A 21,856-nucleotide genomic window follows, 5' to 3' on the forward strand; every position below is an offset into this window, starting at 1 on the left:
GAGGAAACTTTCTATCTCTTCCATTCCAGCGATTAAAAAACGGTAACAATGTCAATTTTAGAATATGCAGGAGCTGAGTGGTCTGAGCACAACCTCTCGCAGGGGCGCTTTTCTCTGAATACGCTGTGTTCACGGTGGTGGGGCTAAGAAACGCTCTTATCCAGAGCCACTTAGATTTTTATTTGGGGTAAAGTGACTGATGTGCCTTACGTTTTTCAGCAGAGCCTACAGTATGTTTCAGTGAATAATCCACGACTTTTCATGAGTATGTAAGACCTCTCGACACCTCTCTCTCTCTCTCACACACACACACACACACACACACACACACACACACACACACACAGCAGACACAATCAAATGCAAACAAATCACCCTCCCCAGGTGTGAATCAGCTGTTCTCACCTTTACACATTTGGAGAAACTATATAAAACAATATAAGGCTTGTTATGATAAGGAAACTTTCTATCTCTTTAAATCCCATTCCAGTGATTAAAAAACAGTAAAAATGTCAATTTTGGAATCCACAGACGCTTATGGTCCGAGCACAACGTAATAATCTTTGTATGATAAAATGACTCGTGGCATGAATCTACACGAAGCTGAACTCGAACAGCAAAAAGAGCATGGCGCGCGTGCACTCTTTCACGTCGAATCGAGAGATTTATAAGAGATTTCTCTTTCCCAGAAATACGACAAACACACATCTATACGTGTTAAATAAGGGCTGTCTTTGCGGAGCTGTGCAAAACGCACGCCGGTGTGAGCTGCTTTATTATATATTAACATATGTTTGCTTTGTGGTGGACCGCGCGCGCACAACCTCTCGCTGGCGAGCGTCTGAATACGACGTTTTAACGGGGTGTCGATAAGAAACACCGCACTGGCAGAAGTAGGCTAATGATTATAGATGCGTCGGGGAAAACAGCAAGGAAACTGACTGGCCATTTTAATAATTAATTGATAAGTTGACACACACAAACACACACTCACTCTCTCTCTCACACACACACACACACACACACACACACACACACACACACACAGCAGACCAAATCGTCATTAGCACGTCCCTCCCCAAACAGCAATGAGATACATACATTTAAACAATTTATTCATACAGACGTACAGATGTTACTCATGCGGTATTCTGGTTTTACCGTCACGCCTCACGGTGGCGGCATTTGGGTTTGTGCGTTTGCTGGCTTCTACCACTGAGTGGCACTATATAACTATAGACTGACGCCTCGGGCATCAGTTTATTCTTTCAAGAATTAATGAGCCGTTAGAGCTGCACATAGTACAGGCCCGTAGCCAGCCTAGTGCAAGGGGGGGTTCTTTTTTTTTTAAAAGTGGACCTTTTTCACTTATGTAACAATTATTCATGAAAGACTTCATTCGAATGCTGTCTACACCGCGTATAGACACTAGACAGCATCGCCTATGGTTAATAGAATAATTTAATAAATTTACTAATTTAATATAATAATTTATTAATTCAAAATAAAATTTTAATAAATTGCATGGTCAAGCAGGTTTGTTTACGCATTGAACTCGTCGTTCTTTTGTTTCTTTTTATCCATCAGATAGGCTCCTGTCTGTTAATGTTTATTTAAGATGTTACAGACTTGTCATAGCCATTCAGACTGCTGAAGAAAAGACACAAGAGAACCATTCTGTGTGTGATGTGGGGTTGACGATTAGCCAAGGGCGTAGATTTGCTCTGGACATTGGTGGGGACCTATGAATCCACCAATGCAAATGAAACATCTCAAACATCAGTATATATAAAAGTAGATCACATCTAAACATAAACTAGTGTTAGGTTCCACACAACAGCTCAATGCCTATTGCTCCTATATGAAGGAGCCAAAAAGATCCTTCTCTCCATCGCTGTCTGATATAAAGCACAGTTTAGGTTCTGTCACCTGACAAACAGGATAAACACATGCCATTTAAACAGCAATCCTTTTATTTCACTTTTTCTTAGTCTTAGTGTGCAAATCTCTAATCAAATCATTAATGTTTGCCAAATCAGTGAATGCATTTTAAAAATTATTTGTGTGAAGTGGATTGTCTATTGGTGAACTGTCAACAAAATTCTATCCATGGCAATATTAGTATGTAGCACATCAATTTCTTTCACAAGACTGATTCCTGACAAATAGTCGTCATTAGATTAGAAGAACTGACAGGAATCATATATATACCTTTACATTTAGCTGTTTAATCTGAGGTTAGTTTTACGTCCGTATTCACAGACTGTAGCCTGTCCCGCTATAATGAATGTACATCAAAGCGGTAAAAAAAAATAAATAATAATAATAATAATAAAAAACCCACTAGCATTAACACTAGAAGCGCCGAGCAGCGGTCATTTGACGGCAAGGGGGTAAAAAAAAAAATACTTCACACTCGATCAATTTCCAGGACCCTCCTTTCATGACTTTTCCTAGTTCTGTGAGCTTAATCACCCTGTATGCTTAAATTTTTAAAATCGCACCAGTAAAAGCCAGTATAAAGCTATTTTGCTCTTATTTACGTGAAATCGCTGACAGCTGCGCGGCGGCATGACGTTTCCTGTCTTTTCCAACCTGCGATTCTCATTTCTCTCAGCAGATGGCGCAAGGATCACGCATACTATTTATGCGTCATTCAGTGCGTATATGTAACTATCTCAGGTTTCATTCCATATATGCAGTTTATATATATATATATATATATATATATATATATGCTTCCGTAAAATATCGACAATTCGCCATTCGTTCTGGCGTTGATAATCAGCGATATTTTATAAGGACATTTACGGAATTTCGCTTTACTTAATTTTATAAGGTTTTGAGAAAATTAATTAGTTTGTTCGTTCTGTTAAATTATATCTAAAACAATATTGTTTTACATATTACATATGTAATGACCCCTCCTGAGGATATAAAGCCTCATTATTGAATGTAAATAAATCAGATCTACCACAGCAGATAATAAACTATGCTATGTCATGACCGAAGCAAACACAACGAATATGTCTCGTTTCGTTCAGTGTTGCTAGGCAACGGACCACGCGCCTAATCGGTTCATTTGGCCGCGGTGTATTATAAACCTGCGGGATGTTTCACTGCTTATTTTTATGTAATAAAAGCGAGGGAAATGTGGAAGTGATGTGTGGCCACTGAATGAGAACTAAATCAAAGATTTCGGTAACTACACTGAGTGTAACATCTGCATAGTGACACTAAACAGCTGAACAACTTCACTTTTCCGTTTACCTCTGAGAAAAAAAGCTGTATTTTGTTTGTTTATATGTTTATAAAAGTATTTTTACCAGATTTACCAGAAAGGACTTTTCAGTTTTTGTGTGCTAAACTAAACTTCAGGGTCAAGTAATAGCGATTTTATTTGAAAAGTATATATATATATATATATATATATATATATTGTAGCGTTTTTATGTCGGAAAGAATGCTGGAGAGACGAGTGAGCTTATTTGCTGCCCAATGCAATGGCTGGGAGTACTTTATTTAGCACACAGCAGGTATGGCATGAGCAGCACCTTCACTCAGGAGCCTACATCCAATTCAGCACTAGCTTGAACTGGAGCACATTTCACACGTCACACCCCCCTCACACACAACAGGGCCGAAGCCACTAACCCAAACACCTTTCCCCATCATGGTGAACACACCGACATTCCCGCAAGGCATGCTGGTCGTCAGCCGCCGCCCCGCCCACGCCACACTGCCCCCACCCGAGCTGTGACCGTCCCTGGTCACCATGACGAACTTTGCCTTGGAGGCGTGGAGGCGGTCGGCGCTGGCGGTGGGAACGCCGGCGTCCTTTGGCAGGTGAGGGATGAACGCGAATGTAGTCCTGAGGCGGTCCGGCCTCCACATAGTTCGATGTTTCCCCGGCGTGCGGCTGGTAAGGCGCAAGACGGTCCCGGTGGAGCAAAACTCGTGCCCGCCCTGCCAACCGCACCCGGTAGATGACATCGGAGAGCCGAGCTGGCTGTGAGTGTCCACGCCCATTCGCCCCATAGGTGCCCCCACCCAAAAGTCTTGCAGCGGTGCCCGCGAGCGCTGGGTGGGGCCCTTCTGCCTGGCGATGAGCGGTTCACAGTTCCACAACCCGTGGGAAACAGTGGAGCCGGTGTCCACGAGCGCCCGCAGTAAGACGCCGTCCGGCACACAGTCGATGTAAAGCCCCGCGGGGCTCCCCAACTGTCCACCCGGCGCTAGGTTAGCGGCTGCTGGTGTACGCTGTCCCTCAGGCCTGAGAACGTTGAAGCGGTAGTCCGGCTGTCCCTCAGGCCTGAGAACGTTGCAGTGGTAGTCCGGCGGTCCCTGGCCTCGGCGTCGTCGCGGAATCTCGGAAGCGGTGTCGAGGCCTAGCCGCGACGGGTAGCCCTGTCCCCGGCTAGGTTCACCTACCAAGCGCCACTGAGCTGCGGGCGGTCGCTCGGCTCTTTCGCCGTGATGTGCCGCCATTATAGGCTCAGCGCGCTCGACCTCGCGCAGCGCCTCCTTACGGTCACCCGCGCCGTCGCCTCGCCGCGAAACGTCGGAGAGCTGCTCGTTGCCTAGCCGCGACGGGTAGCTCTGTCCCCGGCTAGGTTCACGAACCGAGCGCCACTGAGCTGCGGGCGGTCGCTCGGCTCTTCCGCCGCGATGTGCCGCCGATATGGGCTCAGCGGGCTCAGCGCGCTCAGCCTCGCGCAGCGGCAGGTCGCTTTGCCGGCTAACGGCGCACGGAGCTGTATCTTGCTCCGGCGCTTGCGCAGCGCCAGCCTCCGCCCCGAGATCCAGCGCCGGGATTTTCTGCTTCCCGCTCCGCGTTGGTTGACGTGGTGTGCTCGCGCTAGCTCCGCCAGGAAAACGCTTCTTCTGCGCGAGTAGTCGCTCCGCTACTCGGCGGCCCGCTTGGATTTTTAGAAGGTCCTCCTTTGTGTGCTCGAACCCGTTATTCTCCATCCCACTTCTGACACCAATGTAGCGTTTTTACGTCGGAAAGAATGCTGGAGAGACGAGTGAGCTTATTTGCTGCCCAATGCAATGGCTGGGAGTACTTTATTTAGCACACAGCAGGTATGGCATGAGCAGCACCTTCACTCAGGAACCTACATCCAATTCAGCACTAGCTTGAACTGGAGCACATTTCACACGTCACACCCCCCTCACACACAACACCGCCGCCCCGCCCACGCCACAATATATATATAGGGAAAGATTAAGAAACACGCTGAAGCGGAATATATGTATATAGCATGTATCTTTATACATTTGGAATCTGCATCTACATTTTCTGTTGCATGTATAGAATTAGTTTCAGCTGAAACTCATGATCAATGGTGTTGGGGTACTTATGTAGTGATAATTAGTTTCAGCCAAATCATTAAAACTAACAATAGACTATGAGAGGTGGTTGGAAGGTGTTACTCTGAATATAAACAAACAAAATACAGCTTTTTTTCTCAGAGGTAAACAGAAAAGTGAAGTTGTTCAGCTGTTTAGTGTCACTATGTCATAACCAGTGAAACAACATGGACTCATCGCTGTGCTTGTTGTAACTGAAAAAAACCGCTGCAACTGCTTCAAAGTCTTTCCTCTCCGTGACCGCTGAAATCCGACACGACACCACGTTAGGCTACGTCTTGACTCATTTGCATATCGACGGTCATTAGATGTTGACCGAGGGCTCAGGGGAGGGGTGTGTGTGTGTGTGCGCGCACGCGCCTACTTCGTGTACTTTTATAAACATATAAACAAACAAAATACAGCTTTTTTTTCTCAGAGGTAAACGGAAAAGTGAAGTTGTTCAGCTGTTTAGTGTCACTATGCAGATGTTACACTCAGTGTAGTTACCGAAATCTTTGATTTAGTTCTCATTCAGTGGCCACACATCACTTCTACATTTTACTCGCTTTTATTACATAAAAATAAGCAGTGAAACATCCCGCAGGTTTATAATACACCGCGGCCAAGTGAACCGATTAGGCGCGTGGTCCGTTGCCTAGCAACACTGAACGAAACGAGACATATTCGTTGTGTTTGCTTCGGTCATGACATAGCATAGTTTATTATCTGCTGTGGTAGATCTGATTTATTTAAATGTAATATTGTTTTAGCGATAATTTCACGGAAGCGAGTTCAGAACTAAATCGCTGCTCCGAGACGTTCAGAAGCTTTAAATAGAATGAACAAACTAATAACATTTTCTCCATACGATATAAAATTAAGTAGAGCTTTCCTTTTTGTTATAGTACGAAGCCCCTAGATGGACAAAGGAGGAGAAAAAACGGCAGAAAAAAGTCAAAAACTTTGTGTTATAATTCCAAACATGACTTGTTTTTTCCCTCTTCCTTTGTCCCCTTAGAGACTCTGTAGTAGGTTTTCTCAGCTGAATATGAAAAAAAGATACCGCTGATTATCAACGCGGGAATGAATGGCGCATTGTCCAAGTGCAAGTTGATCTTCGAGCTAAACTATTTGCTTTGGGTGAAAGCGCCATCTAGTGATCATTGTGTGTCAGCAGCAGCTTCCCATTCAAAACAATAGGCGGTCAAATGACCGCTGAACCGCGTTTTTAGTAGGTGACACTGGCGCGGCGCTTCTAGTGTTAAAGTTAACTGTTGTTGTTACTTTGATGGACTTTAATAGATTCACTAGCGAACTTAAAGTGACTTACACTTTTCTTTGAAAAAAAGCTCCTCATGTCCAGCTTTTTTCTTTCTTTTTTTTTTTTTTTTTGCTGCCGCCATCCTCACATGTACGTCACCCAACACACCTTTTTACACGGAAAAAAACCCCCACTGCATTTGGCGCTGCTTGTATCTGAACGCAGCCATAGGCTCTCACATGAGAGCAGGGAAAGGCACAGCCAATCAAAATGTTCATATGTGTTTAGGGGGCGGGACGACTCAAGGAGAGAACGTGATTTATCCCTTTCTGCGTGTCTAGGTTAATGTTGACAGCACGATTTTTTTTTACGTGGATTAAATTATTGGTGGGGACATTTCAATGATCGGAGGATATTGGTGGGGACACATCCCCTCCGTCCACCCTAAATCTACACCCCTGCGATTAGCTACCACTTAACTAGCGTTAGCAATTTGATCTTGAGGTAGTAACAGACTTACTCTGTTTGGCAGTCTTTTTGAACATATGTTCAATATTCTGCGATAATGACGCTGCTGCCTGCTTTCTCTTCCGTCTCTCCTGCTCTTTTCGACCCATATTATACACCGCTGGATGCCGCCGCACACATTTAAAAAACGTCAGTTGCTGCGCAGACTTGTCACATGTCGCGTTTTTTTTTTGTAAATTGTTTTGTAATAAAGTTTTATTTTAAATAATGCCCAACAATTTTAATCTCTCTCAATAATAATAATAATAATAATAATAATAATAAATTCTGGACCTTTGGCAGTGGGGGGTGGGTCGTTCGAACCACCCGAACCCCCCCTGGCTACGGGCCTGTAGTAGCGGATAAAATCTAGTGAAACGTTGTAGTTAAAACGAAATTCATAATCACAGTATTAAAATTCCAGTACAAATTTAGAATTTAAATTAAATTCAATCTTATTAGGATCAAATTTAAGCAAAGTAAACGTTAACACAGTGAGCCTTTAGATTTTATCATGTCTAATTATAAAAGCTACGCATGTATGTTTTTCGTTATCTTATATTTTGTGTTCTTTAAATTTGTAGTAGATTTATTAACTGAAATAAACGAAAATTAATTACCATAAAAATTCAAACATTGTCAGGCCGTGCTACTGCGTCAGCAAATGTCGATGTGTTTTTGCGTTATTATAAGAATTAAATGCAGTAGGCTGTTATGATCATCATAATGTTCTTTAATAAATAATAAAAACATTTTAAGAAATTACATTTTCACATCCCAGCACCCCCGTTGCGCTGTACCACCGCCGGCAAAAACCTTATAAAATACAAGTGAAACATTAAACGAATTTATCATTACAGTACTAAAATTACAGTACAAATTTAGAACTTAAATATAGGGGTTTCTTAGTTCCATCGAATTTAAGCAAAGTAAATGTTAACACAGTGAGCCTTTATATTTTATCATGTGTAACACTCGCGTAGCCAGAAAACTCTGGGTGTGTGTCAGAAAACGTGGGTGAGTTACAGGTGTTGTCAGATCAATGGGCAAAAACTATATAATAAACCTATATAAGCTACATAGCCTTTATAAGACTTTACTTTTATTTAAGTGCACGTACAATGACGACAAAGCGTTAGGATGTTGTAAAATAATGAAAGCAAACAGGGATACAGCGCTATTCTGTCTCGGTTTCTGTGAACTTGAGCGCGTCAGAAAATAAACCGAAACTCTGTGTATACTCGCCTCACAGACGTGAAAAATATATACTTACAGAAAGCAAAATGTCTGCTTTTATATAAATGAAACCTGGATTACTACAGATCATCGACTCACAGCCAAAACGAAAATACATCATCTTATCAATGAATTACTAAAATAGCTAGTCAGTTTCCTTGCTGTTTTTCCCTGACGCATTCATAATCATTAGTCTAGTTCTGCCGGTGCGGTGTTTCTTATACCCACCCCCGTTAAAACGACGTATTCAGAGGTTCGCCCTCGAGAGGTTGTGCGCGCGCGGTCCACTACACAGCAAAAACATGTTTGTATATTATGACTGAGATAGGAAGGCGGCTCACATCGGCGTGCGTTTCGCACAGCGCCGCAAAGACAGCGCTTATTTAACACGTATAAATGTGTGTGTGTTATATTTCTGGGAAAGAGAAATCTCTTATAAATGTCTCATATCGGCGCGCGCGTTCATCTAACATCAAAACTTGGTAAAGTGAAAGAGTGCACGCGCGCGCCGCGGGCTCAAGCGAACATCCCAGTGGGCACAAACTCGTGGAAACCACGTGGAAAAGACGTGTTTTCACCACGTGGAAAAGACGGGTAATTTAGGCGTAAAAGGCAAGTCGAATTCCACGTGGATTTGACACATGGAATCTACGTGTTTTTTACCACTTGGAAAAGACATGGATGTTAGCCCATGGAAAATACGTGTTGTGTTCAACGTAAATTCTGCAAAGTTAAAAATGTCTACAACATCCTGTGTAAAACAGACACAAATCACATAAAAGTTGTAATAACTAATAATTTATTCATATTTTAAAACAAAAAATACAAAATGCACATAAAAACTGGGTGTAGTGCACAATACTGAAATAACATAAAAATGTGAATACTAAAAGACTAATTAAACAAACAAAACATCTAAGAGAAGATAGACAACTGTCTCAAACAGCAAAAAAAAAAAAAAAATTACAAAAACATTTACTTAACACTTAATAAATTACACTGCATCCAGCCTTTCTTTCCTCTTAGGTGCAGTTCGTAACCGACTGGCAATGGAGCTGAGGGCAAAGACTTCTGTAACATCATGCGCCTTTACTACACTGTCTGTCAAAGGACAAAAATGTTTAGTATAATTTAGATGCATGGACTGCAATTTATCAATACAATCATTGTGTTAATATAAAACAAAGACACGACCACAAGGCACTGTTCAATTACTTACCAGTTATTAATTTGCACAGCGCTGTCAAATGATGTTTTATCCCCTCGTGATCCCTTCATGTTTAGTTGAAACATAAGTGAATTGGTAAGGAATCTAAAAAAAAAAAACTTATCTATTTATCTTCAAAGAAATAAATGGGTAGAGTAACCACATAAGTTACACTGAAAAGTTCCTACTTCTATTCTTAGAAATTCAATGGAACATATTCTGCAAGTAAATGTTAGTGTTCACTGCCAGAACTCCTCAGTGCATATAATATATTATACATGATGATGGTGCTGCATTTATGACAAATTATACCTGTTCATCAAATACTAGCCTGTTTTTATGATTTTTGACAAATTAACGTTTGCAATTGCCTGTTATGCTTCGAAGCCTAAGCTAGCTACATACATAGATTCACAATCAAGCTAACCGCGTCGGTTAGAACCTACACTAACTGCCACAGAACATACTAGAATATTACTGCTTACCTCAGTGCTTACCCTGTAACATCACACACAATTGTTCTCTGTATGAAACACAATTGCCACGGGTACTTTGTAACTTAAGCAGACCGCAAATTTAAACAAATTTTGAAGTTTCTAATTTCTTTTTATTAGCTATAAATGTTTCGCGCTTCCACTTAAAAAAACGGTATCCAGGAAAGGCTGATCACTGCGCATGCTCAGTACCACTCGCTAGACTGCAAAGTCACTCTGCGCAGCGACGCCTATGTGTCGCCTCTGATAGCACATCGTGTTCTAAACTACTTTTTAGTTTGCAAATCCAGTGTACGTTGTAGTCAGATGTGGCATTTAGGCGATCAGTAATACATTTTGAAAATGCCATTTTAGAACACATTTTGGCTCATGTGTTCAACTTTAGAACACATTGGACGCGTCATATGCGTCATTTTATTTTAGAGTGTGATTAATTCAAAATTAAATCCAGCAACCATCAATAGGTGGTACAAAATTATTTTCCACGTGATATCCACGTGGAAATGGGCAAAGAATAATGTAGAACTAAAACTCCATGTGGATTCCACATTAATTTAGAACAGGTTTTCCATGTGCCTAAAACCACGTGGAATCAACGTGGATATCAGGTGAAAATTGGTGGATCCACCACTTCACCAAATATCCACCAGAAATCCACGTGGATTACATGTGTTGTGCCCGCTGGGATTTTACTTTCACTAAAAGATTAATTCACAACCACCATTCAGTCATCCACACACATGCATTGTGTTATGTTGTTTGTAGACACTTTTACTTTTCCCCTTCTAATCTAAGTTGTTACACACTTTCACTTTTCATCTCCACTTTGATCAAAATGCTCCCGATATGAGCCGACACAAGCTCATATCGTTTCATAAAGAGAGGCGACATATACTTGATTAACACTGCATTTTTTTAAAAGTGAAAGTGCGCGCGATATGACCAGCTTTAATTATTAATAATTAAATAAGTATTAAATGGTTGACAAACAGCAAAAATAACAATATTATTTTACTTTTGATTATTATCATGTTATTGAATGATTGTTTGAAACTGAAGGTTTATTCACAACCACATTTCGGCCATTCACACACATGCATTGTGCTATGTTGTTTGTAGACACTTTTACTTTTTCCCTTCTAATCTCCCCTTTGATTAAAATGCTCCATGTAAATTCATGCCAGGAGTCATTTTATCATACAAAGAACACATTGTGCTCAGACCACTAAGCGTCTGTGGATTCCAAAATTGACATTTTTACCGTTTTTTAATCACTGGAATGGAAGAGATAGAAAGTTTCCTTATCATAACACGCCTTGTATTGTTTTTAATCGCTCGATACACAACCATCTGAAATAAAGCGGATCACATTGGCGTGTGTTTCGCACAGCGCCACAAAGACAGTGCTTTTTTAACACGTATAAATGTGTGTTTGTTATATTTCACGAAAAGGCTCATACACAACCACATTTCAGCCATTCACACACATGCATTGTGCTGTGTTGTTGTTACACACTTTTACTTTTCATCTCCACTTTGATCAAAATGCTCCCGATATGAGCCAACACAAACAGCTTCGAAAAAACTGATTATTCATCTCATAAAGAGAGGCGACATATACTTGCTGATTAAACACTGCATTTTTTTTTTAAGTGAAAGCGTGCGATGTGAGCAGCTTTAATTATTAATAATTAAATAATTATTCAATGCTGGACATAAACAGCTAAAATCAAGATAAATGTTATTCTTTAAATTGTTATCATGTTTTTTTGCTGTTTGGGTTCAGCGGTAAATGCTTATTCGAAACTGAAGCGTCTCTTGTAGATTCATGTCACGAGTCATTTTATCATACAAAGATCATTACGTTGTGTTTGGACCACTGACTCCAAAATTGGCCTTTTTTCACCGTAAAAAAAAAAAATGTTTTTACAAGCCCTTGAGCTGTTGTTTGTGCTATTTTCTTTAATAATAACAATAACAATAGACAGAGAGAAACATAGAGTCTGTCTAAACGAAATTAATTGCAGCCGTTTGCAAAATGTCCCCTTGCGCCACCTGGCGGTCATTTCACAAATTACTTTGAATTGCGACTGATTTATTTTGGCTGTTGCCGTTTGCCGCGACAGAGTGCATGGCAGTCATAGACATTCCGCGTGAGTAACCCCTGTACCTGTATGTGTATGTATGTATGTGTGTGTATGTATGTGTATGTGATCCTGCATCAGCGCGCGTAAAGTTTTCCAGAGCGCACCGGCAGAAGTAGAGTAATGATTATAAATGCTTAGGGAAAAACAGCAATGAAACTCACTCTGACCATTTTAATAATTAATTAATAAATTAGTGATTTCTTTGGTTTCGGCTGTGCTGATGGTGATAATGTCATCTCGTCGTCTGCGCACAAGTGAACGCGCCTACAATTCACTTTACATCCGAATTACATAATCTAATAAATTGTTTTTCATTAATTTATATAAAAGCAGACATTTCGGTTTCTATAAGTATATATTTTTCACGTCTGTGAGGCGAGTATACATAGAGTTTCAGCTCATTTTCTGACGCGCTCAAGTTCACTGAAAACAATACAGAATAGCGCACCCTGTTTACTTTCTTTATTTAACAAAATCATAGTTTTTTCGTCATTGTGAGCGCACCTAAATAAAATTAGAGTCTTATAAAGGCTGTGTAGCTTATATAGTTTTACTATATAGTTTTTGCACATTAATCTGACAGTGTTTTAATTTTATGGGCGATTAGTTTAATTTATTTCAGTTAATAAATCTACTACAAATTTAAAGAACACAAAATAAAAGATGACGCAAAACCCTACACGTGTAGCTTTTCTAATTAAACATAAAATCCAAAGGCTCAGTGTGGTATTGTTTACGTTGCTTAAATTCAATCCTAAAAATATTTTTAAAATAATTGTAATTATAAATTTGTACTGTATTGTTAATACTGTGATTATGAATTCGTTTAATTACAATGGTTCACTTGATTTTATCTGCAACTACATGCGACTATAGCCGAGCTGCGACTCATTAATCCTGGAGAGAACGAACTAAGGCCTGAGGAGTCAGTCTGTAGATATATAGCGCCACTCAGCAGTAAAACTGTATGCGCGTGTAATGTCTCCACTGCGCGCTCAACAGCTCGATTCTGCGCGTGCAGTTCCTCCCCTGCTCGCTCAACGTGTTCTCCGCGCACGCGCGACTTCTCGTGCGTGCAACATTTATTTTCTGTGCACGCTCGACTCTGCCTGTGCGCTCGCTCAACATACTTCCACACACTACTTCTGATTGGCTGTTCCTTCTCTATCAGCTGGCAATACCGACAGCATAACACATACTATAATTGATATAGTGCTTTTAAAATGGTCATTGTCTCAAAGCAGCTTTACAAAATCAAAAGAAAATACTAAGAAATTAAAAGTATATTATTATATATAATTATATACAAATGAAAAGAAATTATATAAGGGAAGCAATGTAAATAAATTTTTGTATTTATTTACAAATATTATAAACAAATATTATAGTATTTACTTTTATTTAATGAAGTATTAGTATAGGGGTCGTTGACGGATAAGACTTTTTAATAGGCCAATTTTAAAATACCAAAAATATGGATATGTTTGGCCATTTTCTAAACATTTGGAATGTAGTGTACACATGCCTTTATAAAGAAAAGTAAAAAAATTGACATTTTAATGTTTTTACACTTATTTTATAATACATAGCCTTAAAAAAAGTCATCTGGGGCGACCGTAATATATCTCAAAATTTCCATTTTTATGTTTTAAGACTAGTTGAACTCATATCAGTAAATAGATAAACTGATGAAGAAAGATAAACTTTAATGCCCTTTCATTTTATGAAAACCATTATTTCACAAGTTTATTTTATAATATCAGAGTCTCCCTCATTATCCAGTTACAACACTGATTTTTACTTCAAAAGCAAAAAAACTGAATTAGCATTTGTACAGATATTACACATTCAATAATAGCATACCACTGATTAATATTTGAGGCTAAACTGATAGATATTTGGTTATGAATTTAGTGTAATTATTGCCATTTGTTGGTTACCCCACATGACATATGGTCGCCCCAAATGATAAGAAAACCACAGGTATAAAAATTTCAGTTAAAATGTACACAAAAGAGTTCAAGACGAAAGAAAATGTAACTCTTTATATTCTAATAACATTTCAACATTTAAATATAACAAATCAGAAGGAAATTGTATTATTTTAAATGTATTTTAAATTGTAATTTTTATTGCAACACACATTAAATGCTTCAAGAACTTAAGAAGCTGAGTAAAGAATCTTTTTTTTTGGAACCTTTTTTATTTATTGGACAGGGATGAACACTACTTGCATCTCAATTAACCTTTCAACATTCAAATATCACAAATAATAAGTTTCTTTTTCTGGCCCTTTCCTTTTCTTTTCTCATTGTAGGGCCATATTTCATTCTTGTAATTTGTTGTGTTTATTTCATTTCAGTTTGTTAGTTAAGCATTATACGTTAAGTTAATTGAGTTTATTAGTTTAAGCACTTAGTATTATACTCGTAAATTGTATTGTGACATCATTTAATAAGTTGTTCTGTGACATCATCCCACAGTTGTGTAGCTGCATGTCTATCACGCACGTTAGTTGCAAGTCGTTGTTACGACACGGAAGGATACAGAAAGGTGTAGAGAACACAAGCTTTTGACCGTGATACTGTGTGATAAAGGATACAGTAAAATAAGTTGTTGTAACTGTAATCTACCGAAGCTACAGAACACAGTAAACGACTTGTCGTGACTACAGTGGATTTATGCAAGAAACTGTAACAACCGTTGTACTTTGATGTTGAGATACTCTTCTCTTGCTGCAGGGTCGGAGCTGACTTTCTGTCTATGACGAGCAGTCTTCTTTTTGCTTGTTAATCGTGCCATCTAGGAAATAGGTATAATAGGTTAAAACTTGTTTTAAATGACTAATACATGTATAGTCAGATAAATAGAATGTCATTGTGTAGTTTTTTTTTTTTTTACATTTTTCCTGTAGGATTGTACTACAACAAAAAAAATAAATGTTTCTCCCTATAAAAGGAATGGAAAATGGCTGAATAATAAAAAGAAAAAGATAAAATATACAAATAATTATGCTTAAACAATTAACTCTATGTATATAATTGATGTATAGAATATGAAAACTACAAATAAAGGACATATATCTATCATTTAAAACACTCAGCAGTGGTCGCCCCATGTGATGTTTTCAAGTTTACTCAAGTATAACAGGCTAACAGTTAGCCTCAGAAACCAAACAAGCTTCTTCTAGTGACAAAGCACTATCAAATTTATAATCAAAATATAGATTTGTGAAAAAAAAAAAATTATAATTCACAGTTTTGCGGTGGTCGCCCCATATGATGACCAAAAGTGACTACGACATTACAGCAGTTAAAAAACAGCTTTTTCATACTATATGAGAGAGACTGATTTACTATACAGTTGTTTCCAGGGGGTCTTCACTTGTGTCTGGTGGATGCAGTATCCCATCCTTGAAATGTTTTTTAAAATAAAGGTCCCAAAATTGTGGTTTGTTGATGGTCGCCTCGGATGATATGGATAGAATCAACATATTTCGGACAACATTCGTTTGTATATCATGATAGAAATATATGTGCAAATGCTTTATAGTTTTGTCAATGAGTGTAAAACATGTTTGAAATTATGCCAACTAGGAAAAGGGATATATTTAAGTTGATTTAAAGTGTTTTTAAACCAGTTTTCCTAACAAAAGTCAAGGCCGGACAGTTGCCCCATATGATGTTTTGGCACTTCGGATAGCAGAAAAATGATGAAAAACTTTTGGAAAATTTGGAAAAGTTAGAGTGGTTTAGTAGGTAAAGAAGGTATAACAAGTAGATGAGAAATTTTTATGTATTTTTTATTGTTTTCTGCAAAATAAAATTAACCCGGACAGAAAAAGGGGGCGTCACGTCATTGACCCATATAGAGCTGGGCGCTATGACCAAAAATTTATATCACAGTATTTTTCAAAATTATATCCATGTCACGGTATTTGACAAATTTCTTTTCCCATGGATGATTAGGTGTTAACCCCATTTCCTAATAAATTAGAGAATAATTACTGCAGTATATTGGCTTTCATTGACCGGACAAGTATTAACCGAGGTTTGATTGGTCTCACAAAATGCTAATGTGCACAAAGAGGTGACAGTGGCACTCATAATTGTAATGAGGTGAAGAAATCAGAATTTATGACTTGCAGTCAAAATACACAACACTTTATTGTGCAAGTTTTGCAACTTGTAAACATCTTTAAGCTGGCTACTAAGTAAACAATATGTCCCTTGTAACTGCGAAATAAAAACTTGATCCACTGGACTTTCATTGGGGCAAATTACCTGAAACAGGTAATACAAAAGGAGTGAAACTTTACACGTTGTGAAACATTAATAATATTACTTCAAGTCCAACCAGGTAGTATTCAAGTATTTAAAATATAAAAGAAAGCCCCAAAGCAACTAAACAACTAAACCTTCACTAAGGCAACTTGCATCCATACGGACTTTTCTTCAAGATGAGGTATATTCATATACACATTTAAACAAATAATAAATAGTAAACTAAAAGTATGCAGCTTGCATAAATAATACTATTGCTCAACCCCAGGAACAGTTCACTGTATTCAAGTATCAAAAGTATAAAAGAAGTGCAATATGGCTTGCAGGCTTATCCTGTAGCATTGAAACAATGCACATATTTTAACCTCATGGACAAGCTGCATAAATTAGGCATTTCAGCCATCACAAATTTTGAGCAAGGAAAACCAGACAGTCCACAGTATCTGGTTTGAGTGCAGCTCTATGGCATGTGACGATATTTCAATTTCAATTTATTTATTTGTATAGCGCTTTTAACGATTTACATCATCACAAAGCAGCTTTACACAATCAAAAGAATTAAGTTTGTATGAAATGTAAATGTGTATGAATCAAAATTATATGATTGTCCCTGATGAGCAAGCCTAGGACGACAGCGACAGTGGCAAGGAAAAACTCCCTGTGATGGTAATAGGAAGAAACCTAGAGAGGAACCAGACTCAACAGGGAACCCATCCTCATCTGGGTAAAAACAGATAGCAGGGATTGATGTACATAATAATATGCGAGACTGGATGTTCAGTATAAGAGGAGATGTGTAAGATTAAAGTCCAGTTTGTTCCTGGAGGCTCAGGTAGACTGTGAGAAATGAAGTCACAGGTCCTCAGAGAACAGCTATCTGCATCAGTCGAGGACAGGACCACCTTCATGGAAAGGTGGAACCAACCCCAGTCACCACACGCATTCCAGGCAGACCACACTGGGGCATCCATGTGATGAGATCTCCAACCAGAAGCAGGACTTCAGGATGAGTTAGAGAGGTCCAGCGGGCAGAGGGGGTCTGGATCACTGGCAGCTCAGGAGCGACATGTATAGCTCGACAGAGAGATAGGTAGAGGAAAAAGGAGAGAGGGAGAGAGAGAGAGAGGAGAGAGCAGAAAAGGAGACAGCAAAGTGATGGAGAAATAACAGTTAAGTATGGTCACAGTCGAACAATGTAAAAAGTGAATGTATATTTAGTGCAGAGTGCAAGCAGAGACTCCGGCAGGACTAACTATGACAGCATAACTAAAAAGGGAGAGCCAGAAGGAAACACAAACATGAGGGCTTCCAGAGATGTAAGGCAACCAATCACCTCACCGTCAACAAACCTGAGTGATCAATGAGAGTGGGGATGACAGCATCCAAACATACCAGTTCACCTAATACTCTACGTCCATGAGTCCCCCAGATCTGCTCCTTTACCTAATGCTAATCTATTTATAAAAATGCTTGGCTAAATAAATAGGTTTTTGGCCTGGACTTAAACACTGAGACTGTGTCTGAGTCCCGAACACTATTTGGAAGACTATTCCATAACTTTGGGGCTTTGTAAGAAAAAGCTCTGCCCCCTGTAGTTTTAATAATACGCGGTACTGACAAGCAGCCTGCATCCTTTGATCGAAGTAGGCGTGGCGAATTGTATGACACTAGCAGTTCACTCAGATACTGCAGTGCGAGACCATTTAATGCTTTATACGTCAAGAGTAGTATTTTAAAATCGATGCGAAATTTCACAGGAAGCCAATGCAATGTGGATAGGCTGTGCTAGAGGTGATGTGCTCATATCTTCTGGTTCGAGTGAGGACTCTCGCTGCTGCATTCTGGACTAATTGAAGCTTGTTTTAGCACCTAGTTGAACAACCAGACAGTAAGGCGTTACAATAATCCAACCTAGACGTGATAAAAGCATGAACTAGTTTTTCTGCATCGTTTAGGGACAATATATTTCTTATCTTGGCAATATTTTTGAGTTAAAAGAATGCTATCCTGGTAATATTATCTACATGTGCTTCAAATGAAAGGCTTGAATCTATAATCACACCGAGGTCTTTTACTGTTGCACTTGATAGAACAGAAAGGCCATTTAAAATCACAGTGTGCTCAGAAAGCTTACTTCTAGCTGCTTGTGATCCTATGACTAGAACTTCTGTCTTATCGGGATTAAGCAGAAGGAAATTAATTAACATCCAATCTCTTATGTCCTGCACACATTGCTCAACTTTAGTAAGCTGGTTTTTCTCATCTGGTTTTGCTGAAACGTATACTTGTGTGTCATCAACATAACAATGAAAACTAATACCATGTTTACGAATTATGTTGCCTAGAGGAAGCATATAAAAGGGAAAAAAGCAGTGGGCCTAAAACAGAACCCTGTGGAACACCAAACTCAACTTGAGAACATGAGGAATGGTCACCATCTAAATCTACAAACTGATAACGATCAGTCAAATAGGATCTGAGCCATAAGAGGGCTGTTCCCTTAATTCCTACTACATTTTCTAATCTGTGAAGGAGAATACCATGATCAATAGTGTCAAAAGCTGCATCAAGGTCGAGTAACACAAGTATAGTGACACAACCCTGATCAGAGGCCACTAGGAGGTCATTTACTACTTTAACGAGTGCTGTCTCTGTGCTGTGATGAGGCCTAAATCCTGACTGATACAGTTCATGTATGCTATTCCTATGTAGGTATGAACATAGCTGTTGTGATACTACCTTTTCCAGAATTTTTGAAATAAACGGGAGGTTTGATATCGGCCAGTAATTGGAAAGCTGACAGGGGTCAAGGTCAGGTTTTTTGATTAGTGGTTTAATAACTGCTAATTTAAGGGATTTAGGAATATACCTACTGTTGAGTGAACAGTTAATTACTTTTAACAGGGGTTCTGTTATTGCTGGAACTATCTGCTTGAGAAAATGTGTCGGTATAGGATCTAATTCACAGGTTGACGATTTTGAAGAGGAGATGAGTGAAATTAGTTCACTCGCTTCAAGGGGAGTAAAGTATTCTAGGTTCTGATGTGATGTGATTAATTTATCATCTGTATCACTTAAATTGTCTGGTTTTAAAGCCTGAATTTTTTGCCTAATATCTATGATTTTGTTATTGAAAAAGTTCATGAAATCCTCACTACTGTTTGTTGTTGTTGTGGGGATTTCTGCAGTGGTCTTGTTTTTAGTTAATTTAGCTATGGTATTAAATTAAAAAACTCTGATTATTTTTGTTATTTTCTATAAGAGTGGAGAGATATGTTGATCTAGCTACACTAAGAGCTTTTCTATAGTTCAGGATGCTCTCCTTCCATGCTATTTGGAAAACTAACAATTTAGTTTGACGCCATTTGCGTTCTAATTTCCGAGCGGTTTGTTTTAGAGTGCGTGTGTGATCGTTATACCAAGGAGCGAGTTTCTTATCTCTAATCATTTTTCTTTTAACTGGAGCTACATTATCTAAGCTATGACGAAGTGTTGACTCTAGATATTCAGTCGCTTGATCTGTGGAATCAAATGTCGATCCAATCAAAGTTGATAACTCTGGAAGATTATCGATAAAGCTCTGTGTGGTATTTGATGTGAATGTACGTTTAAGCCGGTAGCGCGGTGCTGTGCGTACATTATTACTATGAGACACTTTAATCGAGACAAGACAGTGATCTGATATAACTTCAGACTGTGGAATTGTAATTATGTTTCTTATACTTAATCCGAAGGATAATATTAAGTCCAAAGTGTGACCTGCTTTATGAGTGGGTCCTACTACACACTGATTTACTCCTACTGAGTCCAGTATGGACATAAATGCTGTTCTCAGAGGGTCTTCTGGATTCTCAAAATGAATATTAAAATCTCCAGCAATTAACGCTTTGTCTACGGAAACGACAAGGTTTGAAAGGAAATCTGCAAATTCACAGAGAAATTCAGAGTACGGCCCTGGAGGTCTGTAAATGATGATTAGCGGAACCGTCTGAGCTGACTTTGTTACTATATAGAATTTCAAATGCATTAAATTTAAATCTGTGTTTTTGTACGATAGCCAGATTATCGTTGTAAATAACTCTCGACGCCTCCTCCTCTACCAGTTAACCGAGTCTGGTGTATGTAGCTGTATCCAGGAGAACTAGCTTCATTTAGAGCTACATACTCGTCCTGTTTAATCCAGGTTTCAGTTAAACATAATATATCAAACTCCTGGTCTGTGATAGTTTCGTTAATAATAACTGCTTTAGATGTGAGAGATCTAATATTTAACAGTCCTAGCTTCAGATTCGGTGCCGGCTGCGCATTCAGTGTGATCTGAGTTTGTAATATCTATGTTAATTAAATTATTAAAACAGACTTTCTGAGTCTTTCTAAATTTGTTTTTAGCTCGGGGAACAGACACAGTCTCAATACAGTGAACCCTGAGTGACGACTAGCAGACGGTTGGTTTAGCCTGCCTGTCTGCTCCCTGGCCTGGGCTCTGGATTGTCACCGATTAACTAGGCCTCTTCTGAGACTATGAGCTATACTACAGGAAATGAGAGCAGCACCTTCCCGAGTGGGATGGACACCGTCCCGCCCTAACAGGCCAGCTTTGCCCTCAAAGGTCTTCCAATTATCTATGAAGCCCACGTTGTTTTCGGAGCACCACCTGGACATCCAGCGGTTCAGCGACCATAACCTGCTGTAAGTTATGTCACCACGTCTCATTGGGATGGGACCAGAGCATATTATGTCATCGGACATCGCCTTCGCTAATTTAAACACCTCTATAAAGTTACTCTTACTAACCTCTGACTGACGAAGGCGTATATCATTAGCTCCAGCATGTACCACTATCTTAGAGAACCTGTGCTGTCCTAGAGCCCTAAGATTACCTGCTATGTCCGGTGCTCTGGCTCCCAGGATACACCTAACCACTGCCGCTGGCGCCCCTAAAGGCCTAGCTAATTTCACGTGCCTCATTATAGAGTCTCCTATAACCAGAGCTCTTTCAGGTTTCTCAGTTAGTGCATCACTGAGGAGAGCAAACCTGTTGGGCACGTGAAGCGCAAAAGAGGTGTGCTCCGGTGGGCTAGCCTTAGCGTTGGCTTTGGCTAAAGGAGTATGCCGCCGAGTCGTCACCCACTCGCCCCGCTGTGAGGGCTCTAATGCCGGAGTCGGGGGCTGGTTATCTCCGCCTGCGGCACCCAGACTGTCCGCTACGGGAATAACACTGCTCTCACACTCTCTAAAGTCTGGATGCGCTCCTCTAACGCTGATATCCTCTCTGTCAGAGTGCTCACTAACACACCTATCACAAATAAAATTACCACTAACGACGGAGGAAGAATGTCTAAACATCCAGCACTCTACACACTAAA

The 21,856-nt window shown here is 39.5% G+C and overlaps 1 protein-coding gene and 1 long non-coding RNA gene across 2 annotated transcripts in view; one reads left to right on the top strand and one right to left on the bottom strand.

The window, feature by feature from the left end:
• The window catches only part of rilpl2 (Rab interacting lysosomal protein-like 2), a 62,740-nt gene that overhangs the window by 24,614 nt on the left and 16,270 nt on the right, over positions 1-21,856 (top strand). The window lies entirely within an intron of this gene.
• Positions 9,348-10,304, bottom strand: LOC128508915 (uncharacterized). Its single transcript, XR_008355977.1, has 3 exons — positions 10,052-10,304; positions 9,579-9,671; positions 9,348-9,460 (listed from the first exon to the last, which is right to left on the bottom strand). It is a non-coding gene; the product is annotated as an uncharacterized LOC128508915 (long non-coding RNA).

Source organism: Clarias gariepinus, chromosome 21, assembly GCF_024256425.1.
Source record: "Clarias gariepinus isolate MV-2021 ecotype Netherlands chromosome 21, CGAR_prim_01v2, whole genome shotgun sequence".
Taxonomy (NCBI): Eukaryota; Metazoa; Chordata; class Actinopteri; order Siluriformes; family Clariidae; genus Clarias; species Clarias gariepinus.